General features: G+C 39.9%; 1 protein-coding gene across 3 annotated transcripts in view; it reads right to left on the bottom strand.

The window, feature by feature from the left end:
• mtm1 (myotubularin 1) overlaps positions 1 to 10,458 on the bottom strand; it is a 52,723-nt gene extending 42,265 nt beyond the window's left edge. For 2 of the 3 annotated variants that reach the window (XR_004694704.1, XM_035148809.2), the window contains exon 1: positions 10,366 to 10,458. The gene's annotated coding sequence lies outside the window, so the exon portion shown is untranslated. Of the gene's footprint in view, positions 1 to 9,086; positions 9,167 to 10,365 lie in introns of all 3 variants that reach the window. The other variant, XM_035148810.2, reaches the window with a different exon arrangement.
• Positions 10,459 to 22,231: the final 11,773 nt, after the last annotated feature.

Genomic DNA, 22,231 nt, shown 5'->3' with positions numbered 1-22,231 from the left:
ATTAAGGTATCTTAAATTTAAGCGAATTAAAGATATCGTGAAGTTTGATTATGACTTTCAAATATATAATCGATTCAAATTAATATAACCTATAACAGTTAAAGGAATGATATTAGCAATAAAAAATAATTAATAAAGATAAGAGCCCTGTAAGTAATGGAGTACAAAACCTTTAAGCAAACTTTAAGTCCACTCCTGTGAAAATCATTTAATTGGATTATAGTTTTCCAAAATCCAATTAAATATGTCATGCACCCCCCTCAATAATGACCGTAACACCAAAAGAAGGAAAAGACCACACAGAATGTAGTTCACAGACCCATCTACTTATTAAATGAAGATTAAAAACTGTTTACTACAATCCCACAACTCTTAAATGTGGACCAAACTAGTTATATACATGGTAGGTTACTGTCAGAAAATGGTAACAGATGCTAATGTTAACACTTGATGCTGAACTATTTGATCAACTATCATGGCCATTCATATTGAGTCACTCTATCTGAGCCAGTGGCACCAGACTTCTGTCGTAAAAAAAATGGGTTACAAAATTGATGGTAATATATTTGTCATAGCAGAGGGTTTAATAAGTGTGCAGGTTTATCCTGGGTTTGAGCTTCATCACCATGAAATGCCATAAAAACATTAATTTATGTTCATTATTTCCATGCTCAATAAAATTGTAGGTTATCAAGTGTTTTCTTGTTTGTATTCATGCATTTAGGTGGGTTTTTGACAATGATAAGCAGCCTTCATTTTATAGCATTAGGCTATATATACATTTTTTATTATTGTAAAGATCAAGATCATAACTTGTTAACTTTAATAACATTACGTGTTATTATAGATAAACATGTGACAGTTGCTGCAGTGAGAGAAAAAAAAGTGCACGTCTAAAAGGGAAACACTGCAGGTTCGCCACATGAAGTGAAAGCAAAGTGTTCCAGGAGTGAAAGATGCACGGCTTCATACTGTATAGTACTGGTACTTATTTGAGTACACAGTACTACTTGTAAACAAGGAAAAGAAACCAGAAATCTTGTAATGGCTGTAGTTATGTGGCGGCTGTGACTCAGAGTGGTCATCCCCTAACAAGAAGGTAGGCGGTTCGAACCCAGTCTTCCTCATCTGCTTGCCGAAGTGTCCTTGGGCAAGATACTGAACCCCAAAATGCCCTTCAGAGAAAAAAAAGTGCTGTCTATAGATGCACTCTATGAATGTGTGAATGGAAAAAAAGCTGTACTGTAAATCGCTTTTGAGTGGTCATCAAGACTAGAAAAGCGCTACATAAATACAGACCTTTCACCATTTATATTAAAAGTTATAACGTAAAGAACTTCAGGTGATGGGCAGTAGTCTTTCTCTCACTCACTCACTCACTGGTTATGGTCCTTTTCAGTGTAAACCCTGTGTAAAAACAGCGCTTCAGTAGCAACTCCACTGCAGAACCGAGGCTGATCAGCAGCCGGTGTGAACAAGTCCTCACAAGAATAAAAAAAATCACTACCATTATAAATGGAAGAAATAGAAATATATAGCTCATTCTCAGATAATAAATTAAATATACATAAAACAGAAGCCATTATAATAGAACAAATGGGGAAAAAATGAGAAAATTCTACTTTAAATAGGATTGTACAAAACTGAAATATCTGGGAATTATGATTCCAAAATAATTATAGGAGTTATTTCAAATTAATTATTGAAGAGTGACTGATCAGGTTACTGAGGAGGTAAATAGATGGATTTGAAAACATCTAATCACTCAAAATGATTAGACTGTACACTCCCTAAATTTCTATTCCTATTTCAAAACTACCAACCTACATACCCACCAGAGGCCTAATTTATAAAACAGTGCGTAGGAATTATACTAAAAGTGTACGTGCGCAGAAAAGCTGTACATGGCGAATGCAAAAAAAAAAAAATCTGATTTATATAAAAATAAATCTGATTTATAAAACAGTGCATACCTGATGCAATGTTCACTTTATAAATCACAGTCCACCTGGAAATGTTTGTACGTGGGTCTGCCTCCAAGTCTGCCCTGTACACCATTTACACCCCCACATTTAACCATAAATGGTCAATGCAAAGCATCATGAATATTAAATTATCCTGCTGACCAATGGGTTTCCACGGTGAATCACTTACTGACACCGACATAGTAGTGTTTGTTATTGAGGTGGAGAGCGATTTTATCGGACAGCAGTGATGTCATTTATAAAAAAAATACAGAAAAATACACTGATACACTGCCACTGCTGCTGATAATACAGTGAGTGAGTGAGTGTGATAGAGAGAACGGAGCCTGAAATAAAAAATATATTATTCACGGGGACAAAAACATTTTATTCCGTCGGTCGATCTGTGTAATACTGGACTAAATTCAGCACAAAGATCCAAGATCACAGATCTATAAAATCTATCTCAGCTGATCAGTCATCATCATGGGACAAACAAATCTTTGTGATCGATGAACACTTGTTTCCTCCTCATCCTTCCATTTGTGTGCATCCATTAGGCAGCATTACACACTAGTGTCACCACAGTATTTATATATTTAGAGCCATCGGACCGATTACTTCACACATCAGTGGATCCTAACCTCCACTCTAGGATACAGTATTATTTGGAAATGGAAGTTTGAAAGTGAATAGAATTTCTTTTTTGTGAGTGATATCCAGTGCGCTCTGTCATGTTTACTGCTGCGATTTTACACACACTCGTCCTTGATGATGCAGGCACAGTGTTAGAAGATATTATTAAAAACAATTAACTACTCTGCTGTTTAATGGTATCTGAACGTAATTTAAAGTAAGATTTTATATATTTTTCAATTGAAGGTTCTTATGGAAATGATATGTAACGCGAGCACAACTGTAGCTGTTGGTTTTAATGTTAATGATGAAGTGGATTCCTATTCTGGCTTCAGTTCACTATCTCACATCAGCATCGTCATTTTCCCATCTCCAAAACATTTGTATACGCATGGGTTAGAGTTAGCGTGGAAATGCGCACATTTTACCATCAATTTTGTTTTGCGTACGCAAGTTTCATGCCCCGTTTTGCGCATACACAACGGTTATAAATGAAGCCCCTGAGGCTGAAGACCTGAGTCTCTTAAATAAAGCCACGTAAAATCTGTTGAAACTCAACATTTTGAACCGGAATGAGAACGACACTAAACTAACAAAAACAATGAAGACAACCATTCTAATTACCTCACTGACAAATATCAGGATCACACCACAAATGACCTTCTTGATTGGGCTTAGCTAGTTGATCCAAGGTTCAGCAACAAGATAGAGGGAATACAAGCCTGAGCGGTGTAGTCCCTGCTGACCGTACAAGCACAGAATCCAGCAGCATTGGCTTTGCCTACATCTACCTCCACAACACAGACCAGCTTTTTGCAAACCTCAGGAACCAAAACCAACAGACTTTGTAAACGTATTAAATGTATGTCAAGCTGGAGGAGATGGTGTGGCGCTCCATTTGGTTTGACGCAGTTGGCGCAGCGTGAATGATAGAAACACAGAGAGAAGTAAATTACTGATACTAAAAACTGTAAAAAAAAAAAAATGTTCACAGTCCAAACATGTATGAAAAGACCCAAATGAACACTATAGGTGGACTTAGTGGAGCTGTAAATGGCTCCCTGGTGTCTGCCCCGAACTTGGTGGTGCTACAGCAGGGCTGTGAGCCTTCTCCCGGCTGTGGAGCTGTCCATGGTCTCTGCGTCCATAGCCAGGAAGTGTTTGTATATTTATTGCAAGTCATATCGTCATCACAATATTTAACAACTTTAAACTGATTGTACTTGAAGTCTCAGGATCTGTGTCCTTTAAGCTCATTTACAAAAGTTAGCAAAGGTTGAATACATGTCCAAATTCTTGTTCAATGTTCAGAATTTGCACACTTAATTAAAATCTGTTTGGTCAATGGTCTGTTATTCTATTTCCTTATTATGTTTTGTTACCTTGCAGGGACGCATTTTCTTTTTTTTTTTTAAAATGGGAAATTTATTTTGTTTGTAATGTTTAGTAACTTGTAATATAGTCTGTAAAACCAACATGAACAAATAATAACATATATGGCAATAAATATATATAGCATAATATAAATATATAACTGAATCCATTTACTTAAATAAATACAATTACTTCTTTCAAAAGAATGTTTCTCAAAACACTATTTTTATTTATTTCACAGCACTTTTAATAATGCCACATCTAAATATTTCATGGGCCATTTATTTTTTATAATGCCACATTTATTTATTTCATGGGACTTTTATTTCATAATGCCACATTTATTTATTTCATTTTTTTTGTATGGTTTGGTTTTCAGGGCTGTATGTTATATTTGTGTGTTGTCCGTGCGGCTAGAGCTATTAGCTCGGGAGCACCCCGAAGTATTGGCTGGGACAAGTTGTCTTCCCCAATACAGACGGTTTGTAGGTGGATAAATACCCACCGCCAGTACGCACATGAAGAGTAGGGTGCAGTTAGTCAGTCTGGGCTAGGCAGTTAGGAGGGCTGAAGTTGCATTGGAAAGGGAGAGGGTGAAAGTTGAGCAATTAAAATTGGAGCTGATTAAAGAAGGGAAAGCACAGGAGTCACTGATGGCCGTGGGTACAAAAAGGGAATCTACAGGTGCGTATAGTGGCTTTGATATTGATGAGAGTTTGCGTCTTCTTCCTTAATTTGATAACAGAGACCCGGATATATTTCTTGCACTGTTTGAGCGTATGGCAGAGGGTAGGGGTTGGCAAGATAGCCACAGAACTTTACTATTGCAGTATATTTTCACAGGGAAGGCCAAGTGAGCTTTTTCTACCCTTGGTGGTAATTCTGCTCAGGTTCATTCATTCAAGAATTTATTTGTCATTTCCAAACCAAACAGTAAAACTGTGCAGTGTAAAATGAAATATCGTTTCTCCAGGGCAGTGCAATCTAAAACAAATAATTTAGTCAATAATTTTAAAATGAGTCAATAAATAGTCAAACTTATAGACAATAAATAGTTATATTTAGGTTAAAGCAGCTGTTCTTAAGGAATATGAACCTGTTCCTGAAGCATATAGGCAGACATTTAGGAATTGGGAAAATGGAGACAAGCAAACCTATGTTTAATTTGTCCAGGATATTTTGGCTCACTCATTGGTGCTCCGCTTTGAACAGTTCAAGAGCTCATTGCCTGCTCATCTTGCTACTTATGTCAATGAGAAAAAGATGAAGACAGCATCAGCAGCTGCAGTGAGGGCTGATGAGTATGTATTAACACATGCTAGTGGCTAGGTATTTGGCCATGTCCACGGAGATGGACAGCAGAGGGAAGCTTTCAGGTTTAGGCCTGGTAAGTCTCTAGGTGGCACCTATAAGCCCACTCATCCAGCTGTGAGGCATGTTCCAGGGACAGATGGAAGGTTTGATCCAGCCAGGATATGTCATGCCTGTAAAAACAAGGGACACTGGAAAAGACAGTATCCAATTAGTAAGACTATCAAAAAGTCAACCGATTCCAGTGATTATGTGAAGTCAGCTGGCATTGTAGCCTCTGCTCTGAGCACTGTCGAGCCTGATCTTCTTTTGGAGACTAATCCATCTAAGAGATATCGATGAGGTGTATGCACCCTATGTCTCAGATGGGTTTGAGTCTCTAGATGGTATGGAAAGGAAACCTGTAACGATTTTGCAGGACACCAGGAATAATGAGAGTCTCATTTTGGAGGGGATTTTGAATTTTTAATCCATACTGCTACGGCTGGAAAATCTCCTGTGCTGGGCATTGGTTTGGTTCCCCTGTGGGTTGCCTCTCATCGTTTCACCTCTTCTCTGATCTTGTGTGTGGAGAAGTTGAAATGGGTGTTTGTCCCCAGCTGCCAGTTCATGGTATAACTATTATTATGGGGAATGACTTGGCTGGTTCAAGGGTTTGGAAAGATTGTACACCTCCAGTGTATGTGAGTTCACCTTTGCATGAATCTAAGGAGCCAGATGAGTGTACTAAGCAGTTCCTTAAAAAATTGTCTTCCTGTGCAGTAACAAGGGCAAGGAGTAAGGCTAAGTTAGACCACTCTGATGTGTCTGAGCAGATCTAATTTTCTCAGGCAGGGGACCGGTCTGCTGTCACCAAACCTGACTGTTCAATGCCTCGAATGGAGGACTGTATAGATCAGGTAGGAAGTGCTAAATTTGTCACTAAACTAGACCTTCTAAAAGGCTATTGGCAGGTGCCACTAACAGCAAGAGCCAAAGTAATTTCATCTTTTGTCACACCAGGGGGGTTGTTCTCCTATTCTGTCATGCCGTTTGGGCTGAGGAACACTCCAGCTACATTTCAGCGCCTTATGAATAAGGTTTTAGCTGGTCTGACAGGGTGTGCATAAGACTTATTTATATGATGTAGTGCTCTTTAGTGACACGTTGGCAGTCCATATTCAGCATCTTAGTGTGATGTTTGACCGGTTGACAGAGGCAAACTTAATCTATCTAGCAAAGTGTGAGTTGGTTAAAGCGACTGTGACCTATCTGGGGAAGGTTGTAGGCTAGGTTGAAGTTCATCCTGTGCGTGCAAAGGTGGAGGCCATTGATAAATATCCATTGCCATCATGCAGAAAAAAATAGTTGCGGTTCCTAGGGTTAGTGGGGTATTACCGCAGTTTTTGCCGCAGTCTTTCAACAGTGGTTGCTCCACTGACTAACCTATTGGGAAAAAAAGACGTTCTTTGTCAGGTTTTCCTACTGTCAGGCTGTGTTTGATAATGTGAGGGAAATGATATATTCTGCTCCTGTTCTTGCAGCTCCTGATTTTGAAAAACCTTTTAAGATACAGGTGGATGCAAGCGAAATTGGTGCTTGCGGAAGGGGGCATTGAACATCCTGTCTGCTTCTTTTCACGTAAGTTTAATCAACACCAGTTAAACTATTCAGTTTTTGAAGTATATGTGGTGCCATCAACGCCCTGCACTGCAAACTGTGTCGAAAACATGTTCCCTCAAAGACAGGTCATACCACAAATCTTTTCCACCATCTGAAGCAGTGCCATCCTCAAGAGCATGCACAATACAAGACTTTACAGTCACAGATACAAACAAGTGCTGGTGCCCCACCTAAATCAACCAGTGTTATACCTGCGCTTCAACAGACCACAGTGTCCACTTTCTCCAGCGCGATACCGTACGACAAAAAAATGAAGAGACAGTGATATCACAAATGCTATAACCTACTTTATTGCAAAAGACATGACGCCAGTAAGCACGGTCGAAAACACAGTACTCAGCGATAAAGAGACAATGGAAGAGGAGCTTGACAATTATCTGCTGGCACCAGATGCAGATTGTGAAATGGATCTTCCACCCCTGCAGTGGTGGAAGATCCATGAAAGAAACTTCCCAAGAGTGAGCCGCCGGGCAAAGCGTTACTTGTGCATCCCTGCAACCAGTACCACCTCTGAGAGGGTTTTTAGCACAGGGGGTAATATTGTGACCTGCCACAGGGCAGCTTTAAAACCTGAGGCAGTGGACCGACTTGTCTTCCTTGCCCACAATCTGTAGTAGGGTAATGACTGCAGTACTGCACAAAGGGTGATTTATTGTGCCTTACTTTTTTTTGCCTTGGAGCATAAGCTGACCAAAATTGAGTGAATATGTCAATTTTGATTTCATTCTCCTTCGTTTACATTTGAAAGCTGCTTGATTTTGTAGTGAGGATACAGATTGTTTTTATGTCTACATATTTGTGGGTCTGTTTTCCAACAATTTAAAAACTGTTGGAATCCATACAAAGAAAAGGAAACAGTATAGAGGTAGTTTTTTGGAGATTTTATTTTGTATTAATACCTACTTCATTTATCTGGACGTAATGTTTGTGTTCTTCTGTAAAACTTGAAAGCTTTAAGATTGTAGTTTTGGATTTAAGATTTTAGAATTAAGATTTTATTTATTTGGACAAAAAAAGTGTGTGTGTTCTCCTGTAACACTTGAAGCTTTTGACTGGTCAGAATTAAGACTTTTGTTTATTATATATGTCTATTTTTTTTTTTTTAAATACAGTTGTATTATGTTCCACACTACATTTGTCATGTTCAACTTCTGACAGATAATAAATAATATTTAAACCAAAATGAACCTTGGGATATTTTCACATTTCACTTAGAAGTAAAAAGGAACCTTTAAGCTTGACAGAAACATTGATTTGATTTATATCGTGATATATATCGCCCAGCTCTAATACTCCTGTTTGCGCACAGCTAAATGCACATTAAAGGCCCTGTCGTCCTGTATGTGTCAGCGTCTCCTGTTGGAGTCTGATTCCTCCTCACACCATCGCTGACCTGCGCTCACTTTACACTTTACCAATTAACACCATCACTGATCAGAAGTTATTAGGACACGTACAGGGCTGACGTTTACTTTGTGTTTGTTTGATTCGCTCTAGAGTTTCAGAGACATGTTTAAACCTGATACACACGTAAGACTTAACGTGACGCACACAGCCAGGACATCAGGGTTAAAGTGCACGCACGGCAGTGTTTTAACTTCTTTGTTGCCGAAGAAGCGATGCCCCGTTTATCCGGGAACATAAATATGAATTCAGCAGGTTTAAATTAAGATCAGTTCTAAGTGTGTGATTAGAAAACATGAGGAGCAGAGTCACTTGTTTACCTGCGCAGAGTAATGCGCCTCAGTGCAGTGGTGCTGATTTGATTTATATCGTGGTAAATATCGATATCGACTGATATGGAAAAAATTATCATGATTAGATTTATTTCCATATCGCCCAGCCCTAACTAGAAACTATAGTAGGATAGAAAACATGCACATTGTGACTTAGTTTCCTTTGTTGTTGCCTGCTCTTGTGATAAACCTAGTGAATACTAAAGAAGACCATTGTCTGTGTGAACTGTTGAGTATTTAACAATTGTGTGAGTGTGAGGGTATTAAAACCAAATTGTTAAGTAAGGCAGATATGTACTACTATATTTAAGTTTTTGTTTAAAACAATTTTTAAATAAATAATTATGAGAAGTGCCCTTTTTCTCACTTGAGCCCCTGTCCCCCAAAATGTCTGTGCACGTACCTGCTGCTGTCCCCCTTACGCCCGGGCCACATTGGCTGCGGGTGTGCCGCGGTCGTCTGTTGTTCACACTGGCAGTGTGTCTGATGTGGTATGCAGTTCACAGCAAAATAGACAGTGAAAATTATCTTTCACTACAGTTTCAATGTTTCTGTGGAATATGTCACAAACATACATATTTGCAACACTTCCTGTATTCATTTCAGAGGAAAAGCACTCCAGTGTTTCTGTTGACTGAATCCATTAATTTGTTTAAAAAAGATTTTTATTGTGAAATATTTGGAGGAGCGGAAGATGCATGGCTTCATACTGTATAGTACTGTTTTGTATTTGAGTTTAGAGGACTACTTCATAAAAAGGAATTACAGTGGTCATATTTATGGCCATTTACAAGACAAATCCTATGTAAAAACATAGCGCTGGCAGTAGGTAAACTGATAAGCTAAATATTGTAGCATTGAACAGCTGCTATAAATATGAATAGTTTGTATTGAACATATATTAACGTGAACATTGTGCACTGAATAGATAAAGTGGCGTAACTGTCTGTGTGTATGTATGCTTGTTCATTGAGCCTGTTGTAACATAAATTGAAAAAAATACTAAATATGATCTTCCTAAGTGGTTTTTGGGAGATATCGGTGTGGTAGATCTCGGCTTACATTTTGGAAATTAAAAAGTGATCTTGGGCTTGGAAAGGTTGGTCACCACTGCACTACACACAGCTGAGACACTTTCACCTCGACCGATCGACTAAATCTGCAAATGGTTGATTTTAATCTGTGAGCAGAATAACTCTTACGTCAAAATGAGAGAGCTCTTGAAATTCGACATGCTGGCATTTCGTAAAAGCATTTGAAATACTTGTAATTCGGTGCAATTTAAGGTGGTCCGGTTACCTAGTTTTTTTCCACGGGCGAACGAAACCTGACAGCTAGGTTTCGGTATGGACAGCTCTTATGTATGGGGATCCAGTCAAACAGTGTCTTCTCCGCGATCGACAACTCAGCACGCATCAGAACCGGGTCGTGTTCTTGGTAGCGGGCAGGGAGGAGTCCCCCTAAACCCGTCCACTGAACTTTTCCAACTTGCTCATTCCAATAGATACAGCTGTGGAGTTGCACCAGGAAATAGCGTAGGCCTAGACAGTACGGCCGCTTGTTCAAGACGAAATTCCGGAGGCTTCTCAACCACAGTGCACTGAAACGTGCGGAAACCACCCCCCAAACAACGCGTACAAAGCCAACAAGTGGCTTATTTGTGGCAAAATGCCTTGACTTACCCGCAAAATGCGATTCTCCCGTGGCTGAATGTCGATTTGTTTCCCTCAAGCCACAGCAGGAACTTACTCTACGTCACGTGCCGGGCTGTCACGGCACCGATTGGCTGCTGGTCAAAACAGCTCTTAAAGGGAAACGCAGTTATCTGAGGGGTTCGCCATATTCCACATTTGGAATATCTAGCAGCTGTCGTTTTAAGTCATTTGTGTCCGATTTTTTTTAAGTGGAAAACGTGCCATACAAAGACAATACATTGGTAAAATGTATATTCTATGAACAAAATGCGTGATGTAAATATAATTGCAAACTCTGTCTTCTTTTTATGGAATATAATGTAGCTCATCCAGCCAGAGGCTATCACACAAACAAACTGAATTTGAGAGCAGCAAATATTTTTTTTAAATGCACGGCTCCTTAGAGGAGGACAGAAGATAGGATAGATGATGATGTTTAGAATAAACTACACTAATAACACAAATAACTAGACTCTCCTTCCCACCCTGGCAGCACACATTGACATGACCCCTGACAAAATCTCACAAGTTTCATTGTATGGTATCACCAACTCCTTTAGGCTCGTCTGACAAAATTTCACAAGCACATTAAAATACGTACATTTTCACCAGATCTGACATACCTGCAAAATTTGTTTGTGAGTGTGTTCAGGCACCAAAAAAGGTAATTCATTCATAAGAGTAAGAAGAGAATTAAATATTGGCTGTATTTAAAATAAATGAGTAGACAAAGTGACATATTAGGGGTGGGTGAAATAGACAAAATCAATTCAGCACTCTCTACAATGAAATACCTCAATATAACCATTTTAAGGATAAGCACTGGTTAAAAAACAGCCACTGAACTCACTCTGCAACCACTGAAACCAGGGATAGGCACTTGGCTATTATCACAGCATTACAATATCCATACTACCAGTCTTGAGTCTTTTATCACTGAATCTATGAGTATATATCGCCCCCTGCCCTAAATATATATATATATATATATACAGTATATATATATAACGTAGTTTCCTGAGGGCTAATGTGAGGGAACTTGTTGTATTGCCTGTTCATATTTTAAAACTGCAGGATTATGATTTGATGACCCCAATCTATACAATTTAGCAAAACTATTTATTCAGATTAATAATAGAGACTCTACATAGGAATGTAGATATTATACAGTGTTAATCATATGACACACAGACCTGTCGGCTAATAAACCAGAGTGGTGAGTTGTCATCATGGGACAAAAAGAAATGTGATCGCTGAACGCTCGCTTCCTTCTCATCCTTCCATTCCATCACAGCATTACGCACTAGTGTCACCACAATATTTTTATATTTAGAGCAATCTGACCGATAACTTCACACATCAGTGGGATCCTAACCTCCACCCTGGGATATTATTTGGAAATGGAAGTTTGGAAGTGAATAGTATTTCTTTATTTTTTGTGAGTGATATCCAGTGCGCTCTGTGCGCCTCATGGCACAGTCACGTTCACTGCAGTGATTTTACAAACACTCGTCCTTGATGATTAACGCACAGTGTTAGAAGATATTAAAAACTTAACTTAATTAATGACTCAGCTCTGCAACTCTGCTGTTTAATGGTATCTGATCATAATTTGCTGTAAATTGTTTTATATCTTTTTCAATTGAATGTTCTTATGGAACAGTTTGTCATGGTTACACACACACACACACACTCTCAGCATTTTCTGTCTCATGTTTTATGTCACTTCCTGTTTTACTTTGATACTCACGTTTGTCTCTGTTCTCTTAAAGTAACTTCACTCCTGCCCCTGTGTGTTTCACGGATTACCTGCCCCTCCCTAATATGTTTCACCAGTGTGTAGTTAACCTGATTTCTGTTTAGCATATATGGTCTGCGTCTCTTCCTGTCATGTGCAAGTTCGTCTTGTACGTAAAGTTCCAGCAATTTACCCACGTCTAGTCTTGTCTTGTGCTTTTGACCATGTTTTTGTATTTACCGACCTATCCTTAGCCTCACTTCTTTTTGATACCCCTGACTGAATAAACGACCCCTGTTTTTGGAAACTGGACATTGTTTCAGAGTTGTGCTTTGGGTTCTCAGTTCATGTACTCAGCCTTAACAGTATGAACTGGCCAACATGAACCCAGCCAACTCAGCTGCATTGCGCAACACCATCAAAACTAATGGAGAAAAGATCGTGAGACAAGAGGAGGAACTACGGAGTACCAGTCAACACACCCAGATGTTGACTTCATTTGGTTAAGCAGCTTACCTTCCTCACCAAGCATGTTCACTGACTCCATGAGACAAACAAAGCGAAGCAGCGAGCGGAAAGGCATCCACAGTTTCAGAAGTTTCAGCTTCACCTTTGTTCACGTCTGCAATGCCTCCCAGCGTCCCCATGACCAGACTCTCCTAGCCGGGATTGCACGGACTGGCACCTCAGTTAAAAGACCAGTTAGCTCCGCTAGATCTGCCCGATGATTTAGACTCGTTACCTGCTCTTGCCGTTCGCATTGATAAAAGACTGTCCGACCGTGAAAAAGAGAGACCCAGGGCTTCAATATTCTACCCTGCCCTGCGTCGATTGATTGTTACGACCCTGAGGTCGTGCGAAAGGTTCTATACATCGGTGTATGTGCTGTTAACTGCTGTGCCTGTGGTGTGGATCTCTCTCCCTCTCTCTCTCGCTCTCTGCTGTGATGCATGTGTGTGATGTGTTTCAGGTGTGTCTGGCTCGATGACTGACTGAGTGGATGATTGACTGTGTGTGTAGGTTTGTTTCCAGGGAGCTGATTGGTTCCAGCCTCCAAGCTTGCAGGATAAGGAACGGCTGCATAGACTGGGAGACAGGTCGGGTGGTTCAGTGGGGACCGAACTGTATCAAGGACTGTTTTTCTGCCCATGTCAAGCCAGGAACTTTAATATGTGCCATGTCAGATGTGAACCATGGTAATGACTCTAAATATCCTAACTTGTCTCATATAAAGGAATGTTACCTCGACCTCAAGGAGGCATTTAACAAGGCCCGAGCCACCTCTCTTCACCCTCACAGACCTTACGACTGCGCAATAGATATCCTCCCAGGGGCCTTCTCTACTCTCTGTCTTCCCTTGAGCATATTACCATGAACAAATACATCAAGGAGTCCCTGGCTACAGGGATCATCCGACCCTCCTCAATCTCCAGCTGGGGCAGGTTTCCTTTTTGTTGGAAAGAAGGATAGTTCACTTCGCCCGTGTATCGACTACAGAGGACTCAATAATATCACCGTCAAGAACAGGTATCCTCTTCCTCTCATCTCCTCAGCCTTCGAACTCCTGAAAGGGTACAAAGTTTTTTCTAAACTCGACCTGAGAAAAGCTTACCACCTGGTTAGAATCAGGAGGGGAGATGAATGGAAGACTGCGTTTAACACCCCCAGTGGTCACTATGAATATTTAGTAATGCCCTTTGGGTTAAACAATGCACCAGCAGTGTTCCAAGCCTTGGTTAATAATTTATTGAGGGACATGCTAAACCTGTTTGTCTTCGTGTACCTGGATGATATTCTCATATTTGCCCCTGACGAGGAGACACACGTCCACCACGTCCGCCAAGTGCTGATAAAACACCTGGAGAAACAGCTGTTTGTCAAGGCCGAAAAGTGTGACACTGGACTTATATTGGCCAGGTGACCTCATGGGTCATGGGGCCCAGAGTGACCAATAGTGGTTGAAAGTTGTGTCCAGGGGCAGTTTTAACACCTAGGTGTGAAGTTGAAGCACCCTGGGAGATTGAGTTCTGGAGGCTCTCCTTTGTCTATAGAACAAAGGAAACATGTGGTTGCAGGCTTTGGCTACACATGTAGGCCCAGCTATTGTTCACAAATACTAGGTCCCAACATTGGCATACCTTATTATAATACTCGTGGGGCAACTCACGACTAGGAGAGTGGGGAAACTTCTAAACTAGTTACCAGTAAGACTACAAAAAGGTAAGCCATTGCGTGAAAGTTTAGATTGTAACTCTGAACATTTTGCAGTCAGTAGTCAACGGGCACCGTAATGTAATTGTAATTATACATCGCTATTGTAAAGATAACTAATAAACAAAGGAGACAGGAATGTCTTTGTCGTTGAAGAGTTAAAAATAGCCATGTGAGTCAGATGAGTGTGTGTGTCTGTGTGTATGTGTGAGAGTGTGACGCAGTTAAGGAGTGAGACGAAAAAATAGACTTTTCAGAGGTTTAAAGACAGTTCATAATATTTAAAACGCTAGACTGAAAATTAAAATAAGTATAAACTGAAGTAAAAAAGATTTAAAAATTTGTTATATAGTTCATCATAGTAAAAAACAATGATGAACATTTGAATGTCTGTTCTCAGTCTGTACTCTGATGTTTTGCACTCCATCTCGTTCCCTGATCGAAATGCAAGAGACAGAGCATCTGATGTACCTGACTGTTCATCAAGGGCTCTGGTTTGGAAACTTCCAGACTTGTATGTTGTGCACAGTTTTATCAACGCAGGTGCTAATGTACCCAGTCAGACATTCAGCATACTTTCTGAAGACCAGAGTTTAACTTGTTTAATCACTGGGTTTGTTTGTTTGAGTCTTTGTCTGTAGGCCGGGTATAGGAACAGTGAGATGTAGTCTGAGAGTCCAAAGTGAGGGCGGGGGGCAACTTTGTATGCACCACGGATATTGCTGTCAACATGATCTCGTGTAGAAACGTTTATACTGGAAGTATTTCGGGAGCACACTCCGTAGGTTGCAGTGATTGAGGTCTACCGCGACAATGAATGCAGCATCAGGGTGAGCCGTTTCTATCGCGCTGATGATGTCAAGGAGTTTTCCGAGTGCTGTTGATGAATAAGCTTGCGGAGGGATGTAAACAGCATCGAATTCCCTTGGTAGATAGGGTCGGGATTTCAACAACAGCAGCTCCGCGTCTGGCGAACAATGTTTGTGGACAGACTGTACGTCTTCACACCATGAGTTGTTGACAAACACACACACGCCACCCACTTTAGCCTTTCCGGAGCAGCGGTGCGGTCTCCACGGTGAATGGAGTGAGTCTGTAGCTGTACGGCGGATTCTGGCACTTTGGCTGACAGCCAAAGGTCAATGATGGATCTCATCAAAATGTCGAATCTGAAGAAACAGATAATCCTTTGATTTTCAATGCTCCTGATGAGACCATGATTACAATCTTGTAGTATGTCTATGCTTGCAAAACCTCAGGAAGTGAAAACTGTTGTTCATAATGCATCGCAACTGACACAAGTTAAAGAAGGAGAAAACACATTGAAGCAAGATATGCTTAAACATGTGCCTGATTGTTGGTGGGCAAGACATGAGACTGATGTAGAGTTAGTTAAATCCGCTAACCCAGTTAAAATAAAGTTTGAGGCCAACTGTGAATCTTCTGCGACGAGCTCAATATCCATTAAAGCCTGAAGCAGAGCAAGACATAAGCAAAACAATCGAAGGGTTAATAACAGCAGAGGTGCTAATTGAGAGTCAAAGTCGTTGTGACACTCTCCAAATGAACTAGTACAGGATTCGCCAGTGGATGTTACAAACCCTCATACGCTTCTCACTAATGTGCCACCTTAAGCTAAGCTTTTCACAGTAATTGATTTGTGTTCAGCTTGTTTAGCATTCCATGAGGTGAAGACTGAAGACAGTTGTTTGCATTCTCACACATAGGTAAACAATACAAATATACGAGGATGCAGGAACAAGTGAACACAGTGTCTGGCAGCAAAGGGGGGCAACAAAGGACAAAAAGGGACTTTTGAGGTTCCATAAGGGTCTGGTAGTTGCACCTATGGCGTTGTTGTCTTTGTTGCTATATGAATTTCACAGCGTTGGACACTGTGCGAGAGGACAGATGATAAGAAAATAAGACAACAGAGATATTGGTCGCCATATTGGCAATCAATGGTTGATGAGGTGTTAAATTTGTATTTGTAATTTTGTAAGATTTGGCCCAAAACAATGTGAGAAAAGGTAGGTCATATTCCGGTGCCAAAGGGACCATTCAAACACATTGTAATAGATTATGTTAACATAATAAAATTAGTGCCTGGAAAAAGGTGATAATTGAAGCAGTACTATCAAAAGATTAAATAAGATTTAAATTCTTAAATAAGAGAAGTGATAAACTACAAAAATAGCCAAAGGGATCCTGCAACAACCAAGGGTTAAACAAAGGTGGGGGTGTGTGTACCATCCCCAATCACAAGGGATGGTAGAAAGGATTAACAGAACCGTCAAAGCTAAGTTAAACAATATCTGTGCTAGCACAAAGCTAAACTGGGTAGAAGCTCTACCATTTGCACTAATGAGCTATTGCATGTAAACTAACAGAACCATGCATTTAACCCTGCATGAAATGCTTACAGGTCGACCTTTGCTTGCCTCGAATTTAAGGGGCCCATACAAAGGACCCCTGCTTGAACAATTGCAGATGAATCTGAAAAATGACTGTTGTACAAAAGCTTTTTATCTTCAGGATAGGTGCAGAGTCCCAACTCCAACTCGCTGGCAGAGAGCCCGGTGGTGCCAGGGGACGAGATCTAAATTAAGGAAGTTGCACCAGCCAAGATGGGAAGGTCTATGTAAGGTGGTCCGAGCGAAGCCCAAGGTCATCCAAGTGGAAGGAAGCACCACGTGGTACCACCTGAACCTTTGCACCAAAGCCAGCTGATTCCAGATCCCAGAACAATGGACTGAACTCTGGAATAAAGTACTGATAAACATCACCTTGTGCCTCAACTGGGACCTCCTGATGCCTATGAATTAAAAAAAAAAGCTGATTGGGTGGATCACAAATATATATATATATATTTTGTGCAGTTGCCTGTCACGATTTAGTTTAAAATTTAGGAGTAACAATCACATATACAATTTGTTTGTAACAATAAGATATTGGTCATATGTTACTCACACACCATGCACTCAGTTTGAAAAATGTATATCTGCACTTTGATTTATGTGCAGGATGACACTTGTAATTGCACTATGAATCACGTGTGACCTAATTATAATTATGCAGTTCATGTGAATTTTATTGTTGACGTCTTGATATGTAAACACTACAAATATTTTACACTTGGTGATGAGGGAAGTTTGAGGTAGTTGGAAGATTGTGATTGTTGAGTGTAATTTTGCTGTTGTCAGTGCTGTGGAATGATTTGCTAACAGATGGTTTGGGGTCTATGGACCCCAAAAGGGGGGTTTATATTGGGGTCAGCTCGACCTCTGAAAGAACAATGTTGTATAACTTGTTTTGACCGAACTTGGCAGCTGATGTGAAACAAACGGACTCTTGCACTGCAAGTCTGCCTCTGTATATGTGTCTGTATATTCTTCACGATAAATGTTCTACAACATGCGCACAGATGACTCATCAATAATTTGCACAAATTGGAGTCAATCTGATAGTCTCTGTAATAAAATGTGATGATTAATAGTGTTGAATGCTGCACTAAGATCTAACAGAACGAGGACAGACACAAACCGTCTATATGAAGCTATTAGAAGGTCATTAGTGTCTTTTGCCACGGCTGTCTCCGTGCTGTGATGAGCTCTAAACCCTGACTGAAAGTCTTCATAGAGATTACTTTCCTGGAGAAATTCACGCAGCTGAGTTGCTACAACTTCCTCAAGGGTTTAGACAGGAAGGGGAGGTTGGATATCGGTCTGTAGTTGGCTAAAACATCCGGTTCCAGAGTGGGTTTTTTGATTACAGCTAGTTTAAAGGACTGTGGTACCTGATGATAGCAATAGATTTATTGTATTCAGTAAAGTACTATTGCAGAATTTCTTCAAGCAACTTTGTAGGAATGGGATCTAAGATACAAGTTGCGGGTTGAGACGATGAGATTATTGGAGGTCAGCTGATCAAGGGTGATCAGGAAGAAGCTGTCTAAATAATTAGTAGGATTCTCAGCTGTTCCTGAGATTTTTGTGCTAGATGATGTTTTAGCATCAATTGAGGACAGGAGATGGTTTTATCGTTAAAGAAGTGCATAAAGACATTGCAATTCAGAGATGGGGGAAACGACAGCCCTTCAGGCAATGGAGATTAAGCTAGCGGACATGGAGGACAGGAAACATGTCTTATAGAGTTCAAATGTGATGTTCCTGATCCCCGGCAGACACGCGTCAGGGGACTTCTACTGCGGACATAAACAGCACTTATTTTTTTCGTTTTTGCTCTTATCTCAGCATAGATGCCAATTGTTTGTGATAGCACTTTTAATAACAACACTACCACTAAAATGCTAGAGCTAACTGATTACTCTTTCAACGTAGGAGTGTATTTTAATGCTGTGTTGGACCCATTCATAGACCGATCAAGCGGAGTACCCTCAGGAGATAAGGGCCTAATGCCCACTAACTAGCCTGTGACTCTTGTCACTCTGCAGTTTCCCTCAAAAACTAATTGTCCTCTCTGGAAAAACCAGGCAGGAAGGAACCAAAAGCATGAGGAATAAGAAATAAGAAAACTACCTACACAAAATTACTCAATAGTATATTAATTATATTATTGACAATATTTACAATATAATTATATCTAATAATACAACAATTTATTGTATAATTACAAGATAAAACTACACAATTTTAGTTTTTCCATTTAGTACATACTCTGTGTGATCGCATGTGATACATTTTTTGATCACATTGATCACACTGATTTGATCGTACTGATGATAACAGAATTAATTGTTTGAAGTGACAACATAAACATGATTGGTGCTTCTGTTGCTCCTGAATGCACCTGACAGTCATGTCAATTGAGGGTGATTGTCCATGCTGGGTTTTTCAACATCCTATGAAAAAGAACGGGCACTGAGATTCTGAAAAAGGATTTCTTACTCAGAGATTAGAATATTAACGATTTTTGTGTTTCAGTCGACTCCAAACCCTGAATACATGTTAAAAACAGCATGCCTCAGGCACGGAATGCATTTTATTGACAATGAATGAATGTCATGTATTTTATTTTCTCTAATATTTTATTTTTTACTACTATTTAATTTTCACTACTTGCACTATGATGTATGACATGTTACTGTCCTGTTGTTGTACCATTACACTTGTGAAGCACTTTGGTCAACCAAGTTGTTTTAAATGCGCTTTATAAATAAAATTGACATTGACATTGACATTGAAACTTCACTGGATCCAGATGGCTCGGCAACCTGTGTCATTCCCTTGGAAAAACATAAGAGGAGGAGAGGTTGCAGTGATCTATTCCACACAGTTAGCCTTAGTATGGACCGTTGGTGGATTCCACGTGTTATTTTTGTCTGCTCAGATGTGTAATTACCTATAGACACAAAATAATCCTTGTCCTTTTAGTAGGATTCAAACCAGGGTACTGATGTGCCAGCGAGTACGACCCAGTTTCCAGTCTGTCAAGTAATATAATGTCATCCACTGTGTCCAATGCAGCACTGATATCCAGTAATACTAAGACTCTGCCAAAATCTGTGTTTCTGTGGATGTCATTTGAGACCCTAACAAGTGCACTGTGGTGTGGCCGAAAACCTGACTGGACGACATCAAAACAGTTGTTTTGTGCTAAAACATTGTTCAGCTTATATAAAACGCTTAGCGAATTTTATTCACCTTACATATGTTTCAACATTATCAGGACATACAATAAATTGTCACTGCTATGTGGACGACACCAAATTATAATTGTCAATAAAACCAGAACAATGTAATCAATTAACTAAACTTCAAGCATGTTTCAAGGAGATAAAAACCTGGATGACCCTGACTTTTCTCCTTTTAAACTCAATTCAACATTCAATTGTCATTGCTGCTTCCTTCTTCTCTGTAAGACATTTTCTGTATAAATGCTTTAAACAATGACACGCCTTTCCATTATGTTAAAACTGCTCTAATCTTGAAATCAATGTAGTAAAAATGTTGATTTTGTTGATGTCTTCAGCTATATACGGCATCATTGAACTTGATCCTGGGAGAGCTATCCCTCAAATGTTTTTTTTCCTCCTGTTAATTATGTGTTTTCCTTACTCTTGTTGAGTATTAAGGATAGAGGATGCACCTTGTTAAGCCGGATGAGACAAATTGTAATTTGGGCTATACAAATAAAATCTGAATGATTGATTGATTTTTTTAAGAGGGGCTTGATGACAGCCGTTTTCAATGCCTTTGGGAACACACTTGACAAAAGGGACATATTGAAAATTTGAAGGATATCTGAGGCCAATGCTGGTGTCAGGATCTTTTCTGTACCTGTGCTATGGGGGGTCTGGACCAAGACATTCAGAAGCTAAGAAAAGAGTAATTTTCAGAGTGAGTTTACGTAAGTTCTAATTTTCCTTATAAAAAACACATGACAAACATAACAGTCAATATAAATATAGTTTTTAATTGAATTTGGCCAAGGAATATTCCACAAACTATAAGTGACCACAAGGAAATGAAAAAAGCATCTTTCAGCACTGGACAGCTCCCATACAGCTACAATTCATGAGAAAAACACATCTGTGGAGGTGAGTGTGGATCGGGCACTCAGCTGGAGGAGAGAGAGAGGGCGCAGAGCTGGCTCAGCAGGGTGCAGTGCCAGGTGAGACAATCACCTCTTAATGCAGTAGCGACTGGACTGAAAATCACAGAGACATAACTGTAGATCCACAGAGATCACAGGCATTTATTAGTGGACAGAACCGGGCTCCAGTGAAGTCGGGCAAGAAGGCACATGGTGGTGCGGCATCTATACGCTGTGGTTGATGCATTACAATAAACATCTGTGATTGAAGCTCTGTGTCCGTGTGCTCCGAGCCAAGAGAACCCACGGTGGTCACCATCAAGTTTTACAACATCCAAAAGCACAATAAAAGAAGTTCATTTATGTCAAATGCAGAACGAGACAACCTTGCAATTGTAATGTTTCAGAGGCTAAAAAAGGCTATCACAAAATTTGAAATCAAATTGTAGCCAATAACATACCAGTAAATAGTGGTTATCTTCAGAAGTATATTACTTTTGCTAACAAGAATAACTTTCACTGGTGACTATATATATACGGGTGCACTGCCCCGCAGTTCTGCTGTGTGTATTAGTTGTCTGCTGTTCACACAGGCACAGTGTCTGCTGCTGCATGCAGGTGATGAGTTCTCGTATGTCATTGCGAAAGGAAGCTGTGAATGGACAACGTTGCAATTAAACACAACACAAGATTATTTTGATGGTGTAGTTAGGGAGAGTTGTGTGAGAGCAGCAGAATACTTTTTTCACGATTTTTCTATACATGGCGATTTTTTTAAGAACATGCCTTGATGTTGATAACTCATTGTCCTGAAACTTGTGACAAACTCAGAAAATATATTTTGAATTGCTTTACACAGTTTTAAGGCCCGCATTAACAAGGTGACAAAAACAGTTTTACAACTTTAGAAAGGTTCAAACGTTCATAAGTCAGAACGATTTATGCCTTGATCTCTAACCAACTGGATTACTGTAATGCACTTTTTAAAGGCCTCCCGAAGAAAATAATAGAGAGACTCCAGCTCACTCCTGCTGTGCACTGTAACACACAGGATTACTTTAAGGTTCTCCTCCTTACATACAAGGCTGTGAATGGGCTAAGACCATGTTACATAGTTGATTCTCTAGCTATCTATATCCCCTCTAGAACACTGAGATCATCTGCAGCAGGTTGATTAGACAGCTGAAAGGAAATCGGGGATGTTGCTTTTGGAAATTAGGCTCCAATGTTGTGGAACAGACTGCCACTAGATATCAGAGAAGCTATATCAGTTAATGTCTTTAAAAGAAAACTTAAAACATTTATCTTTGCTTCAGCCTTTTACTAGATCTTGTACATGCCCTACATGGC

The sequence above is a fragment of the Hippoglossus stenolepis genome, chromosome 23 (genome assembly GCF_022539355.2).
Source record: "Hippoglossus stenolepis isolate QCI-W04-F060 chromosome 23, HSTE1.2, whole genome shotgun sequence".
Classification (NCBI taxonomy): Eukaryota; Metazoa; Chordata; class Actinopteri; order Pleuronectiformes; family Pleuronectidae; genus Hippoglossus; species Hippoglossus stenolepis.
Note: the sequence above shows the minus strand (reverse complement) of the source record. Positions and strands in the feature narration are given on the sequence as shown.